Genomic DNA, 14224 nt, shown 5'->3' with positions numbered 1-14224 from the left:
TTTTCATTTTTTCTTCAAGCTGCTGCAAGACACTGGACAGCAAAAGAAATATCAATATGTTGATTCAGCAGTCATATTCACTTGTTAAACCTTATCTTCTTTATTATACTCTCTCTTCTCTCTTTTTTCTTTTTTTATGAAAAATAGCATATATACCAAAAAATCAATAAATTTCAAAGTACATTGCAACAATTAGTTATAGAACAGATTTCAGAGTTTAAGATGGATTACAATTCCACAATTTTTAGACTGTTAAATTTTTTTCTTTATTAGAGCAGTTGTAATTTTTTCTTTCAGCAGCAAAATCATGCAGAAAGCACAGAGTTCCATATTCCAGCTGCTTCAAATGTAGTTTTCCCTATTATTAATATTTGCCTTAATATGGTACCTTTCTTACAATTGATGAAACAATATTATAATTATATTATTAACTACCATCTATGATTACATTAAGGTTCACTTTTTGTGCTCCAGTTTTATAGGTTTCTTAAAATTTTCTGTTCTTGTATGCTTTTCATGTTTAATGAATTTTCTACATTCTGTCTTTTCAGAAGTTGCCCATTTCCTGCCCTATGTAAGCTCCAGTGGTTGTTTGGTTTTAGTTTCCTAGTATTTGTTCTTTCCCCAGAAGTTGCTCCTTATCTAGTCTCATGGACCCTGTCCTTTGCATGTCTAATGTAGTATTCACCTAAAGACTTAAGGAGATTCTGTAAGTAGACTTCTGGAGTTCTTTCTTGCATGCACTTTCTTTCTTTCTCTCTCTCTCTCTCTCTCTTTTTTTTTTTTTTTTTGCAAATTCCAGCTGCCTTTCTGAACTGCAATCTCTGTCTACTCAACTAGCGAGACCACTGGGCTCTGTTTGGGTTCATTTCTCCTTTTATTGTGGTATCCATGAACATGATATATTCCACTAGTTTTTAAGTCCTATGTAATATCTTTAATAAAGTTTAACAATTTTTCTCCCAGAAGTTTTTATTCATCGCTTGTCAGGTTTATTCTCTGGTCTCTTTGTGGCTATTGCATATTTTATCTTTAATTTTACTTTTCATTTCAAACACAGAAATTTTTCAAATAATAGAAAAATTTTAAAGTCAGTGAAAAGAACTACCTTACAATCCAGATGAACATTTAAACATTTTGCCATATTTGCTTTATCATTCTCTCTCTAAACTTAAAGATACAGGTATAGATATAAAATTCCTTCAGTCATCTGAGACTAAATTTCATGTATCAGGTAACTTGACTCTATGTTCGGTTATAAAATTAAGGAATAAATGTTTTAACAGGATTTTAATTGAAGCTATAGTCAATATTTCAGTTTTGTCTCTTGCATCAATAATGCCCTTTATAGCAGTGATGTTTCCAGTATAGATTCCAGTCCAGCATCATGTATTTCGTCTAGTTTTCATGTATCTAGTGTATTTTATTAGGAAGAGTTTGCTGTTCATGCCATTGACATTTTTTAAGAATACAGGACAATTATTTCATAGATTGCACTTAAATTTATGTTTTCTGATGTTTGCTCATGAGTAGATTCAAATTTTGCATTTGTCATGATGTATCCTTCTCAGAGATACAAGTGATAATTTTTTGCCTCTTATTGGTGATGTTACTTTTGGTTACTGTGTGTAAGACTTTTGCCTGGCTCCTCCATTGGTTAGTTACTATTTTTTTCTTTTGTGATTAATAAGTAATTAATCACTATTAATTTAATAATGAAAAGATAACATCATTTCTTCCATTCTTTCCTTCATAATACTGCTCTGACTATGCCTTGATTTTTTTTTTTTCACATGGGCAGGCATGGAAATTGAACCCAGGTCTTTGGCATGGCAGGCAAGAACTCTGCCTGCTGAGCCACTGTGGCCTGCCCTGCCTCAATTTTTGATATGTTCTGTTTCTGTATTTGGTCATGCTAAATATTTAAAAATATTTATTCCATGTTTATCTTTGACCCATGAGTTACCAAGAAATGTGTTTTTAAGTGTTCAAACATATAGGTTTTAAAAGTTATCCTTCTATTACTGATTTCTAACTTAGTTTGATTGTTCATAAAATAAGGTCAATGTGATACTTATGGATACTTGACACTTTTCTTTCTCTCCCATTCCAAATTGTACCCACCAGCAAATCTTTCCAGCTCCGTCTTCCAAATACACCTGGGATATGTATGTCCTATTTCCCACCTTCCCCACTAACAGTTATTCCAAGTCACCATCGTCTCCTACCTGGATTATTGAAACTTCTCCCCTCCCTAAATATTTCCTTTCAAATCTTCTGATTTTCCATAGTCCTACTTACCACTGATATTGTATCCATCCTTATCTATCTAATCTATCTATCTCTCTCTCTCTCTCTCTCTCTATCTATCTATCTATCTATCACTGAAATATAAGCTCCATGAAGGCATGTATTGTTTGCAATATTTCATTTTTCTCATCGTAGCATCCTCTGCAACTCAAAAAGTGCCTGAGCTATTTTAAAATATTTATTCACTGAGTCAATTAAAAATTTTTGTATCCTTGAGAAGAATGCACAGATTCTAATTGTTTTGTACAAGCTTACATTAAAAAATGCAATGTATTTGATCATTACATTTTTTTAAATAGCTTAATAATTTTTTTCCTGATTGTTGTCCCATTGTGGAGGTGAATTTCTTAATCTGCTTTGGTAATTTTATATACTTCTGCTTTTGGAAGTTTTTTAACGATTTGTTTTGAAATATTTTCAAACTTACAGGACAGTTACAAAAATAATACAAACCCCATACAGAGAACTCTAACATACGTCTATCCCCCCAGATTCTCAACTCCACCAATTTCAACATTCTGCCACATTTGCTGTATCATTCTATCTATCTATCTATCTATCTATCTATCTATCTATCTATCTATCTATCTATCTATCTATCATCATCTATCCGTCTATCTCTATCCATTTTCGGAAGTGTAGGTTGTATACCTCATGCTCCTTAATACTTAATATTGCAATGTACATTTCCTAAGAACAAGGATATTCATCTGTGCAACTACCTTAAATGTAGTTTTCAAGTTCAAGATATTTAATTGATGTAAGGCTTGAAGTCTACATTCCTATGTTTTCATATTTCCCTATAATGTCCTTTTGAGCCTCTTCTCCTCCCTTGCTAGATTCCACCCAAGATCACATGTTGCCTTTGATTGCCATTATCTCCTTAGTTGCTCTTTTTCCTTTTTTCTTTTTTTTTTATTGTGGGACCAAATATACAGCATGTTCCATCTCAACAATTCCCAAGCATATCATTCGATGGATCAATCACATTCATGATGTTGCAGTACCATCACCACCTTCCTTTGCTCAAACTTTCCCAACTCCCCCAACAGAAGCCCTACAGCCATTCTGCATTAACTCTCCTTTCCCTCTGCACACTACCCCTGGCAACCTGTACTCTAATTTCTGTCCCTATTAGCTTAAATATTCTCTAATATTTTCTTTGTGGTTACCATGGGGCATAAAGTTAGCATTCTTAATCCATAGCAGTCTCCTTGTTTTGATGACAGTGTAACTTAAAAGGTAAGCACAGACAATGCCCTTATGCCCCTCTGCCCCACCCCACCCCAACTTTAAGTAGTTCTCATCACTAATTACTTGTTTACAGAGTGTGATTCCAAAACCACTGATTTATTGTTACATTTCATGCCTTTGCCTTTTAGATCCTGTAGGAAGTAAAATGTAGAGTGACAAACCAAAAATGCAATAGTACTGGCATTTATAGTTACCACTGTTATCCTCACTGGAGATCTTCATTTCTTCACGTGGCTCTGATTTATTGCCTCTTATCCTTTCTTTTCAACTTGCAGAACTCTCTTTAGCATCTTTTGTAAGGCTGGGCTAGTGATTGCTGCATATATTTGTAACTGTTGCCTCTTATCTGCCTTAACATGCGCTGACATATCCAGACATCTCTCGTTCTTGCAAGCCTTGCTATTCTAACCCCCTGCCTAGCAACTCCTGAGCATATATCGCACCACCTTTTCACCTCTTCTTCATTGGACCATGTACACTCCTCACCTCACCACCCATTATAATATTCAACACACCTCCTAGCCAATCCACGTCCTACACGACACCATACCAGCTGCCCATCAAAGTTTCTTCACCTCTGATTAACTCCCCCTCACCAACCCTATATATTCTTTGTGTTTCCTCCTGTTGGGGTCTTAGCCTCTAAGCCTTGCCAGCCAGCTAGGTCCCGCGAGCCCTTATGCAATAAACTACTGCTATTATTCTTTAGTCTCGGTTTATTGTGCTCGCGCGCCCTCCAGACCTTCGAGCCCCGTGGTCTCGGCTGACGCCGCTCCCCAGCCGAACCACATCCGAGGACGAGACCCCAGTGCGGTCAGGCTAGGCAAGCCCCAAGCCGCAAGTGATGATGAAATGCCTCATCTTTTGTCTACCTTGGAATGTCTTATTCTTTCCCTCATTTTTAAAAAACTTTTTTAAATCATATAATATAACATATATACAAAAAAAAGAAAGCAAAGAGCAATAATTTTCAGAACACTCTTTAACAAGTAGTTACAGGACAAATCCCAGAGTTTCTCATGGCTTACCATACCATCCTCTCAGATGTTCCCTTCTAGCTGTTCCAGGGTGTAGGAAGCTAGAAGGACTAAACATTTTCGTTATCATTACAATCGCCTTTTTTTTCTTTTTTTGGTGAAAAATAACATACATAGAAAAAAGCAATACATTTCAAAGCTCAGCACAACAATTAGTTGTAGAACATATTTCAGAGTTTGGTATGGGTTACAAGTCCACAATTTCTAGCTTTTTATTTCTAGCTGCTCTAAGGTACTGGAGACTAAAAGAGCTATCAATATACTGTTTCAGCACATACTCATTGTTAACCCTGACTTTCTCTGTATAACTACAGCATCTCCTTGATCTTTCTATCCCATTCTTTAGGGATATCTGGAATATGGCCATTCCAACTTTTTCATGTTGGAAGGGGCTGTCAATAATACGGGGTCGGAAGATGTCTCTCCCTCATTTTTTTAAAAAAATATTTTTATTAATAAAACAACATACAAACACACAAACATTCTTTACACACAAATATTCCATTTGTGGTATACAATCAATGACTCACAATATCATCACCTAGTTGTGTATATATCACCATGATCATTTTTTTGAACATTTGCGTCACTCCAGAAAAAGAAGTAAAAAAAGAAAAAAGAAAAAACTCATGCATACCCTACCCCTCTCCCTTGCCTCTCATTGACCACTAGTATTTCCATCTACCCAATTTATTTTAACCTTTATATACCCTATCATTTGTTTATTTTTTATCCAAATTTTTTTTACTCATCTGTCCATACCCTAGTTAAAAGAAGCATCAGATACAAGGTTTTCACAATCACACAGACACATTGTAAAGGCTAAATCATTATACAATCATCTTCAAGAAACAAGGCTATTGGAACACAGCTCTACAGTTAAGGCACTTCCTTCAGTCACTTCAATACACCATAAACTACCAAGGGGATATCTCTCAGCCACTGATACTTTATTTTGTCTCATTTCTCTCTTCCCCCTTTTGTTAAAGAATATTTTCTCAATCACTTGATGCCAGGTCTCATTTCACCCTGGGATTTCTGTCCCACGTTATCAGAGAGGTTTACATCCCTGGGAGTCATGTCCCAAGTAGAGTGGGAGGGCAGTGAGTTTCTATGTCATCTTAAAGAGAGAGGCCACATTTGAGCAACAAAAGAGGCTCTCTGGGGGTGACTCTTAGACCTAATTTTAAGTAGGCTTAGCCTATCTTTTGCAGGAATAAGTTCCATAGGGGTGACCCCCAAAATTGAGGGCTCAGCCTATTGATTTGATTGTCCCACTATTTGCAAGAATATCAGAAATTCTCCAAATGGGGAAGCTGAATTTGCCCCCCTTTTCCCCATTCCCCCAAGGAGACTTTGCAAATACTTCTTTATTCACTGTCCAAATTTCTCTGGGATTTTTTTTTGGCATCACACTAACCGGGACAGACCAACAAAATCTCATGCCCTATCAAGCTTCCATATACTTACGGTATTAATTAAAATGACCATACAAGTTAAATTAGGAAATGCACTACCCAAAATATAAATTTTGCACCTTGTAAACATCTCTCCTTTTAGTCTCACACAGAAGTTGAAGTTTTAAAACATGGATGATGTCATCCTTTACCCAGTCTTCTGATATACCTTAGTCCTATCTAGATCAGCTTCATTCATGTCTGTACTTGATGTCTGATCACTTTTTCAACTTTTAAAAAAGTTCCTATATGGGGTAATGCTGATTTTCGTAGGTTTAGAGCTCTAACTCTGAGTCTCAGGTGTCACATAAATACCCAAAGTTTTTGGGAAAGACCATGTTATGTACAAATAGTTCAGTATCTCAGAATTTAGAATTAATACTTATACCTCCTGAATATATGTGATGGCTGTAAGAGCTTACAATCTAGGACCCTTTGCAATAAGCCCGCAACTTGATAGCCTATGCTCTTGATTTTAGTTCACTGAATTTTTGTATTATACTTAATCCATATGAATTAGGCATGATAACATTTATTTTTTTATTTCTGACATTTCATTCAACATACAGTTCTTAAAGATCATTCATCTAATTGCATGCATCACAGCTTCATTCCTTCTTGTGGCCCTTCAGTAGTCCATTGTATGTATACACCATAGTTCCCCCTTCGATTCCTCAGTCATTGTATCCTTAGGCCACCTCTGTTCATTGTGGATCACAAACACTGCCGCCAGAAACACCAGTGTGCAAATGTTCATTTGTGTCCTCACACTCAGTTCGTCCAGGTATACATTGAGCAAACTCTCCCTCATTTTTGAAAGATAACTTTGCCAGATAGAAAATTCTTGCTTGTCAGTTTTTGGCTTTCAGGACATTAAATATGTCATCTGACTGAATTCTTTACCTGGTGTCTGATGGGAAGTCAACACAATCTTATTGAGACACCTTTGTGTATATAATACGTTCTTTCTCTCTGAGGCTTTCAGACTTCTCTTTTTTTTTTTTGGCACTTAACATTTTGATTATAATATACCACGGCATGAGTCTATTTGGATTTATACTGTTTGGAGCTTGTTGAGCATCTTGGATGTGTACTTTCATATTTTTTGTTAAATTTGGGAAATTTTCAGCCATTATTTCTTTGAATATTCTCTCTGTTCCTTTCTCTCTCCTCCTTCTGGGATGCTTATTATGTGTATATTGGTATGTTCAATGGCGTACCACAGGTTCCTTACACCCTGGTTATTTTTCTGTTTTCTTTCTTCCTTCTGCTCCTTAGATCAGATGATTTCAATTGTCTTATCTTCAAACTCACTGTTTCTTTCTTCTGCCAGCTCCAATCTGTTGTTGAACCCCTGTAAGAAAATTTTAGTATCTGCTATTATTGTCTTTAGCTCTGTTTGGTTCCTTTTGATAAGTGCCATCCTTCTATTGATATTCTCTTTGTGTTCATGTATCATTTTCTTGGTTTCCTTTAGTTCTTTATCCATGTTTCCTTTAGCTCTTTGAGAAAGTTTAGGATCATTTTAAAAAAGTTTTTGTCTGGTATATCCCAGGTCTGGTCCTTCTCATTGATGGCTTCTAATGTTTTTAACTCTTCTCCTTTGCCTGGGTCATCACTTCCTGTTTCTTTCTGTACTCTGTAATCTTTTATAGAAAACTGGAAATTTTGATGTTTTAACATTTTATTGTGGGAATTTAGATTGCACTGGGAAATATGAAACCATGTACTACTGAGAGGATTTGATTTTGTTTTGCCAAGTGCTCTTGGGCACTAAAAGCCCAGCTCCACTTCAGGTTAGGTTTGTAGGATGGGGTTTCCTGGACCACACAGGTAGTATAACTTTGAATATAATATCCATTTGGGGCAAGTCTGTGGTGAGAATATTTTAGAGGAGAGTTTCTATTTTTCAACCGGAGTGCAGCTCCAAGCAGATACATTTCTTCAACATCTGTGTGCCTCTCAGAAAGATATTTTCAGATTCACTGCTTCACTGAGTGAAATGGCCTGAACTTCAAGGAGATTCTAAGATTTAATGCCTCATTTGCACAGCCAGAAACTGTGTCCTGTCTTGGGCAGCTATTAAAAGCTAACCTCTTGGTCTGAGACATTAGCAGAGCCCCAGGGCAGCTGCGGCTTCAACACCCATTTATCATTATATTTTCAGCTTCTAGATTATTTTTAGATAGTCATTTTTCCCTTCAGATCTGAGCAATGCATTTACAATATTGTTTAATGCATTTTCACTCAGTGTTTTTTCTTTTTATATTGAGAAGCTTATCAGATTTAATCACTGTGCCTTTCCTTCCTCATCAATTATTTACTTATTTATTTATTTTTTGCATGGGCAGGCATCAGGAATTGAATCCGGGTCTTCTGCATGGCAGGCGAGAACTCTACCTGCTAAGCCACCGTGGCCTGCCCCTTCCTCATCAACTTTTTACAACTCAAAAATAAGATAGCATTCATGAAGCATCCCTCAGAGTCCTTGGTACCTACTAATAAAAATGCAGTTTCCTTCCTCTTCTTCTTTTAAGTTTTTTATTATCTCCTAGCTGATCATTTTAAAAATTATTTAATCTAATAGTCTCCTAGTCTCTCTGCACCCTTTCTACCTTTATCCAAAGGTAGAATCTGGATAGGATCTCACACTTACACCTGTTCAAAATCTTTCCTATCTCAGGATTTCCTGCTCCATAAATAGTCCAGAGTTACAGCATGGCATTTAAGACATTTCTGCTGCTTGGGCCAGAGTCAGTATGTTTTTATGACGTTATAGCAATTTCATTAATAATAATTGCCACAGATAATTGTTGTCAGCCACATTTCTGGATATCAGAAAACATGGCAGTTAAATGAATACAATATATGCTATGCCACGAATGGTAATTTTTATCATGATTTGATTTTAGTTATGTATTAATGTAGCAATTGTAGTTGACATAACTACTATAACAATATGAACTGTATTTGGTAAAAAAAAAGGATGATATGGAAAGATAATGGAAAACAGAGTTCAGTTGACGTGAGGAAAGTTTACTGATTCCTTGGATGAGTTGATTGCCAAGGCTGGCTAGAGAGGAAAGAGCATGTGAGTTGTGTAGAAATGAAGGATTTACCTGCTGCATTGTCAGAGAAGAGTGTAAATTGAAGAAAGGTTTTCAAGTATTTTCTTTTTCTTTTTTTTTTTTTTTTTAACATGGGCAGGCACCGGGAATCGAACCTGGGTCCTCGGGCATGGCAGGCAAACACTCTTACCTGCTGAGTCACCATGGCCTGCCCTCAAGTATTTTCTTAAAAGAGGATTTTCCTCAGTGGAGTGTTTAAACAGAATTCTCCTTGAACTAGGTGTTCTAATGACTACATGACATCAACTAGCAAGACATAGATAAGTTTTAAATGATGAAATACTAGGACAGTCCATCAAGAGTTGTGCCAGGTTCTAATGACAATATTACTAAGGAGAACAGATTTTTTAAAACTACCAAACATTCTAAAAAAATGTTAAGCAATGCATTCAAATTCTTAATGTATTTGAGGAGAAGCATCAAGCATTCTTTAAACTTGAAAATGAAACTCCTCTGTGGCATTCTATAGATGCAAGGTGAGATTGGTGCTCTTTTCCTGTCTACCAACATGGTAACTGTGCTGGTTTGAAATTATGTATGTGCCCTAAAAGAGCCATGTTTTAATCCTAATCCCATTTTGTAAAGGCAGCCCTTTCTTCTAATCCCTATTCAGTATTGAATGTTTGAAACTGTAACTAGATCATCTCCCTGGAGATGTGATTTATTCAAGAGTGGTAGTTAAACTGGATTAGCTGGAGGCATGTCTCCACCCATTTGGGTGGGTCTTGGTTAATTTCTGGAGTCCTATAAAAGAGGAAACATTTTGGAGAAAGTAAGAGATTTCTGAGAGAGCAGAGAAAGGCATAGTCATGAGAAGCAGAGTCTACCAGCCAGCGACCTTTGGAAATGAGGAAGGAAAATGCCTCTTGGGGAGTTATGTGAAGGGAAGCCAGGAGAGAAAGCTAGCAGATGATGCTGTGTTCACCACATGCCTTTCTAGATGAGAGAGAAACCCTGACTCTGTTCACCATGTGCCTTCTCACTTGAGAGAGAAACCCTGAACTTCACTGGCTTTCTTGAACCAAGGTATCATTCCCTGGATGCCTTTGATTGGACATTTCTATAGACTTGTTTTAATTGGAACATTTTCTCAACCTTAGAACTGTAAACTAGCAACTTATTAAATTCTCCTTTTTAAAAGCCATTCCATTTCTGGTATATTGCATTCCGGCAGCTAGCAAACCAGAACAGATTTTGGTACCGGAGAGTGGGGTGTTGCTGCGGTTTGCAGATACCAAATATGTTGGAATGGCTTTTTAAATGGATAAGGGGAAGAATCTGGAGGAGTTGTGAGAGTCTTGATAGAGAAGGTCTAGGGTGCTTTGAAGAGGCTGTTATAGAAATGTGGACTCTAAAGATACCTCTGACCAGGCTTTAGTCAGAGATGAGGCATGTGTTATTGCAGATGGGAAGGAAAGTGAGCCTTGTTTTAAAATGGCAGATAATCTGGCAAAATTGACTAGTGGCTTTGGCTGGAAAGAGGATTTTAAAAGCCATAAACTTGGATATTTAGCAGAAGAGATGTCCAAATTAAATATGGGAAGTGCAGCCTGGTTTCTCCTTGCAGCTTATATTGAAATGCAACCAGAAAGAGATAAGCTGAAAACTGAACTCTTGGGTACAAAGAAACCAGAAATTGAAGTTCTGGAAAATTCTGGGCCTCCAGTAATGGAGACCCCAGAGAATAGTGCTCAGTGTGAAGATTTAACCAAATGTGGGACCAGCCAGCTATTTCAGAGAAAGCCAGGATTGAACATGAAGTTGTCCAGGAAGGATTTCTGTGTGTAAAAGGAGCCGCTGCCAGTCTGGACTGAGAGGGACAGAGAAGGGACACATTGGAGGAAAAATAACCTCAGAGGCAAAGCCATGGAGGCTGAAGTCTGAAGTCAAGAAGCCTCAGGATAGAAGAGTGGACCCACCCAAGCCCATGGAGAGGGTGAGTTTGCCCCGAAGGCAGAGGATGAACCTTCCACCTTGTTGCAGTGGAAGAGTTATGCCACCTCAAGCCTTAGAGAGGGTGAAGCACATTCCTTGGGGTTTGGGGAGAGCCTAGCTGCCACCACATGGAGGAGTTGAATGTGTGCCCCGATGGAGGAGTTGAATGTGTGCCCCGAAGATGATAGAGAGCCTGGGTGCAGCCCCGATGCTTGGAGAGGGTAGAGCTGAGGAAAAGGTGGTCTCTCCAACGTCCCCCAAGTTTGCATTCAGAGAAAGGCAGGCTTCTGCACAGGCCCTTAGAAAGGGTGGGACTGCTGCTTTAAAAAGCCCCAAAGATAAATGACTCTCAGACTTTGAAATCTAACGGATTTTGCCCTTCATATTTTCGAAACTGTATGGGTCTGGTGACCTGTGTTCCTTCCTCCTTATGGAAATGCATATATGTATCCCATGACTGTTCCCCTTTGCATGTTAGCAGCAAATAAGTTGTTATGAGTTTTCAAAGGTCCAGAGACAGAGGAGAATTTGCCTGAGCACAGACCACACTTGTAACTAACTCTGATGAGACTTTGTACTGGTTTTACCCTTGTATTGCATTTGATTGTCACTGAAATGCTTCAAAGTTTTCTGATATTGTGATGGAATTAAAGTATTTTGTATGGGGAAAACATGCGATTTTTAGGGTCCAGAGGGTGGAATGTGCTGGTTTGAAATGATGTATGTACCCTAGAAAAGCTTAATCCCATTTTGTAAAGACCGCTGTTTCTTCTAATCCCTATTCAGTGTTGAATGCTTGAAACTGTAACTAGATCATCTCCCTGGAGATGTGATTTAATCAAGAGTGGTTGTTAAACTGGATTAGCTGGAGGAATGTCTCCACCCATTTGGGTCGGTCTTGATTAGTTTCTGGAGTCCTATAAAAGAGGAAATATTTTGGAGGAAGAAAGAGATTTATGAGAGAGCAGAGAATGACATAGCCATGCGAAGCAAAGTCCACCAGCCAGTGATCTTTGGAAATGAAGAAGGAAAACACCTCCTGGGGAGCTTCATGAAGGGAAGCCAGGAGAGAAAGCTAGCAGATGATGCCATGTTCACCACATGCTTTTTCAGATGAAAGAGAAACCCTGACTCGGTTTGCCATGTGCCTTCTCACTTGAGAGAAAAGCCATGAACTTCATTGGCCTTCTTTCCCTGGATCTTTTCAAGGTATCTTTGCCTGGATGCCTTTGATTGGACATTTTTATAGATTTGTTTTAATCAGAACATTTTCTCAGCCTTAGAATGGTAAACTAGCAACTTATTAAATTCCCCCTTTTAAAAGCCATTCCGTTTCTGGTATATTGCATTCTGGCAGTTAGCAAACTTGAATAGTAAGTAAGCTTGCCAACGTTCAGAAATTTGATCTGAATACATAAATGCAGATGAGTGTAAAAAGAACAAAACTTACTTCAAACACTGCATTTCAGTATCTTGGTAATTTCAACTTTTCAATTCTCACTCTGGAAAATATATTATAAGCTATGTTGCAGACTTTTCTGGCAGCATCCCATGGACCAATCTGTTTCTTCCAGTTGTTTCTTTTCTGTAATCTGTTCAGTATTCATCTTCATTTATATTGCCCATTTTCATTTTTCCTGCTCTTTTCTACCTGTGACAATTTCCATCTCCAAAGCCAAATTTAGATGTTATTTTTTTCTTTAAGTTTTTCCATTTAGAATATTTCTTTCCATTCCTTGGTCTCCTCCTTTGTTGTCTTTCTTTTATCACACATACTGCTAGGGTCAGCTTTATTAGAGTTACAGTCCTCAGTGCTTATCCAGCCACTTTCACCCCACCCCATCTTCCTGGATGACCATAACCTTTCTGAAATTTAAAACATTTTTAATGATCTTTATTTCCTATGCTGTTTGGCAGGCACTGAAATACATTTCTTGTATTAAATTGAGTTCTGTAGCAAAGCATTTGTTGTGAAACTATAAGGTAATCGCTGACCCTGTTATGGAACAATAGTAGGTAGATATTTTCACTGTTCCAACTTGCACTTCAGCGCAATGTTATTTAATGAACATTGTTGAATAAAACCCCTCACATTTAGGTACTAAAACTATGCAATAATAAAAGCATTTTTGATCCTTCTAATATAAAATAACTTTTATCATGCTAAATTTTTCAAGATAATAATGATAGCAAATTGTAATTTAGCTTAAGTCTGTCTCTTATAATTTACTATAATCTCATAAACCTTTATTGCACACCTATTGGGTCCAAACTAGAGCCAAATCAATTTGCCTAAAATTCATCTGCTTAAAATCTATTCACTTAAAGGCATTTTTTAAAGCTAATATTACATTCATCTAAAATTTATATTTATTCTGTGCCTGTATCTATCATTCTACTCTTATTTTATGTGTAATAGGGTGGTTTTAGCCCATTTTGAGTGTTTTTATTCTTTTACGTGCCTTTTTATATTTTTCCACCCCATGAGCATTTCAAAGATAAGTTTTTAAAAGTGCATTGCTACTAAAATGTAGGTAGATGAAATAATCATACTTTAATTGCTGTCACATTATAAAGCTGGTATAGGAATATTTGTATTTTTGGATTCTTTGATGCTTATTTTTCTGACTAGCATACTTTTGAACCTTTCTAGAATTTTTAAAACCACTGCATTTAATCATTCCTCTTTGAGATGCAGTTTTAGTTAGATATATTCACACACCATACAAAGCTATCCAAAGTATACAATCACTGGCTCACAGTACCATCACATAGTTGTGCATACATCCCCTAATCAATTTTCGAACATTTTCATTACTCCAGAAAGGAAATAAAAAGAAAAAGGAAAACCCAAATCCCCCCATACCCTTTATTCTCCCCTATTATTTACCCAAAGTATTGGTATAGTAGATTTGTTGTTGGTGATGAAAAAGTATTAAAATACGACTAAGTATAGTTCATAGTTTGTATTAGGTACATTTTCCCTATTGACCCTTCTATTATTGACTCCTTATAATAGTGTCATACATTTACTCTATTTCATGAAAGAACTTTTAAAATATTTGTACGGTTAATCACAGCCATTGTCCACCACAAGATTCAT

The sequence above is a fragment of the Tamandua tetradactyla genome, chromosome 1, assembly GCF_023851605.1.
Source record: "Tamandua tetradactyla isolate mTamTet1 chromosome 1, mTamTet1.pri, whole genome shotgun sequence".
NCBI lineage: Eukaryota > Metazoa > Chordata > Mammalia > Pilosa > Myrmecophagidae > Tamandua > Tamandua tetradactyla.
Note: the sequence above shows the minus strand (reverse complement) of the source record.